Genomic DNA, 3,033 nt, shown 5'->3' on the forward strand with positions numbered 1-3,033 from the left:
TCGAGCAGCAAATTACTTAAGCAGTTTGTATTCAAACACGTTCCCACTTTTTTTGAAAAATCAATCGTTTCTGGCTCCCACCAACGTGGCTTTCGACGTCGACTTACAACTGTCACTCAGCCGACGAAAATATTGCCTGGAATCGCGAAAGTTCTGATTGCCAGCGGCATGACGATGGAGTGTTCATGTACTTATTTTGAAACCTTGGATAGTGTGAAGTGCCCCAATTTTATGAAAAAAATATGGATTATTCTAAATAAGAATTAACAACCTAACCAAGTGGTTAAGAATTATATATTGTAAATCGCTGTCGAAATGTATTCGTTAGAAAGGCTGCCTCCGATAGCGTATCAGTTGTATTGGGTGCTCACCAGGGGTCTGTCCTGGGGTCATTTTTATTCCTTATGTATATGAACGACTTGGGTAGTCTTGTTGAAGAGAAAATACAAATGTTTGCGGGCGATTGCATCTTCTTCTGCCAAAAAAAGAGAACAGAAAAGTTTTACCTCAATAATTCCTTGCAGGATTTCTCGAACTGGTGCTTAAACTAAGCGAGTATGTCAATATGACCTTTTCTAAGAAAAGGAATCGGTTCACTGTTTCCAACACCGTAAAAGACCAATCTCTCGAATGCGAGTCCGACATTAAATACCTTGACGTAAATAGAGAGTTTTAAAGAACCGGAACAAAATACGATCGATAAACAAAAACGATCGATACCTTGGATCGGGCGTGTGGACCGATCGTGTGCCCTGAAACGGCTTTGGGGGAACCGTATTTACAGACGATAGCAGACGATCGGTACAGGTCGCGCCCCCTGGCAACGGAAACCTGCATCCGCTTCATCGAGAAAAGACAAACTTGCGTGTGTTTGTACAAATCGCAGAAACTCGAGTAAATAAAGATTACACCATAAATATATAGAGAACCTAAAATATTGTATACCTACTTATAGTTCGTCTCGTTTTTTTACTGGAATGAATGCGCACCACGGCGTGTCGCCCCTAGCACAGCGAAGTTCTGAAATGTTTGTCTGCTAAAAAAGCAGACGATCTTTCTGACAACAATGGCGCTCGATCTTTTTGACCATGACTTGGAGTTGGCTATATTCAGCGAAAACAATTTAGAAAAAGTGATTTTGTACGACTGCCTGCGCACTAGGTGTGGCGTGATCCTCTTCTGAACTTCCCGCTTTCTATACGCGAGGCACGCACGCGCGTGCCGTGGTGCCCGTGACTTGTGGAGGGGCACGAGGGAATAAGCTTTCGTTTTGGTTTTCTGTGACACGGAGTGAGTCGCATTTCTTTCGGGGGCCACCGAGCACCGATACACTAAGAGAAGGCGCTTGTTGGCGGCAAGGCATAGGACGTTCAACTTGGCGTAGCTTTTGAGTAAACAAAAAAGTTGTGATACCAGGAATGATGTGCGGATACCATGAATGATGTGCCAGCGTATTTTGAGTTTTTTTTTTTTCTTTCAGTTTACCAGATTTATATACTTGGGGAATAAAATAATGCCTCGACCGTACATGGTAGCTTGTTTTCTAATAAATCATGCGTTCTCAGGGGGCAAGCTTTGGTGTATTACAACAAGCAAATATGATGTTTACACCAACCACGTCCTGATATGCAGAAACGTTGCCGAAAGCAAACTCGATTTAGCACAAGAACAGGCTTGCGCGCGCTTATCATCAAGATTTGAAGTCGTCTGCTAGCGATCCTGTCTCTTTCCCTCGAGGCCCAATGCAGGATCGAGTATTAAGAAAGCTATGGAAAAATAAAACTAGAAATATTAAATCTCGAAGAAAATACAAAAATAACCAAAATATACACAGTTTCTCAAGTTGATGCGGTCATTTTTCTTGCACAAAGTTAATTCAATTCCATTTTCAATTCAATTTACAATTTAATTCAATTTTTATTTTCAGATCAAGTCATACAAAATAAAGAGCTGGCCCACAAAAGCAGCATTACGCTCGTATGTGGGGCCAGGCGACCAACTAGAATACATGTTGTTACAAAAAAAAAAGAAAAAAATGAAAGGAACACAAAATTAGAAACACAAATAAATACAAAGAGGAACACTTTAGAGCATGAAATATAGGTGTTTATAGCCAAATCTACTCACGCAACCATGAAATAAAAGTACGAAATATCTTCAATGGTTAGGCTACGATATCTACAGCTCAGATGCCTGACACCAACTCCTTAGTTTTCTTTTTAGTACCCTAGTGGATTCTATATTCATAAGAGACTCTGGGAGTTCGCTAATTAAGGAAGGAATATTTCTGTTTTTCTTTCCATACAGTGTGTATATTTTTGGAATGACGTATCTTTCAGTACGTCTCAAATCTCTATTTTTATTTACGAGGAGGTCAATCCGTTCCTTGGGTCCTCGCAACCAGAAGTTCTTTTTCAACGCTGCGTCATTCTAAAGTTCTGGAGCGAAAAAGGAGTAGCGCCTAGCACCTCCCGAAGTAGAAAGGTGTTGTCTACTGCTGTAAAACGCTTGTGAGGAGGAGGCGGAGGGACGGAGGTAGATGCGTCGCTCATTTTTCTCTTTTACGGTACAGATAGCAGACGATCACGGTCGTACGCCCGCGTACCGATCGTTGTGCCGTGTACGGTATGACCACGAAGAAAATATAAAGGAAAACCTGTAACTTTACTGCTGTGCACTTATTAAAACTATCACGCAATATTCAAAGGGCTCGTTTTATAGGATATATGTGATTAGCATTTGTACAGAAATTTTTTAATTCATGCAACATTTTTAAAATAAAAAGGATCCAGAGCCTTGAGGCAGAAGGCTGTTGCTCACTCTGTTGCCACTACAGATAATCCTAAGTCATAACAGCAGCTGTAAAAAACGGGCGATAAGTGCTCAAAATGCACATCCAATGTTTGCATAAAAAAACAAGCAAAAAAACTTATAATATGAAAAAAAAATTAAAAAAAGCGGTCCGGGCCAGCGGGATTCGAACTCTCCACTACCGGTCCTTTACGAGCTCGAGAAATCGGCGCTCCAATCCAC

Source organism: Ixodes scapularis, unplaced genomic scaffold (genome assembly GCF_016920785.2).
Source record: "Ixodes scapularis isolate PalLabHiFi unplaced genomic scaffold, ASM1692078v2 PGA_scaffold0__279_contigs__length_252992795, whole genome shotgun sequence".
Classification (NCBI taxonomy): Eukaryota; Metazoa; Arthropoda; class Arachnida; order Ixodida; family Ixodidae; genus Ixodes; species Ixodes scapularis.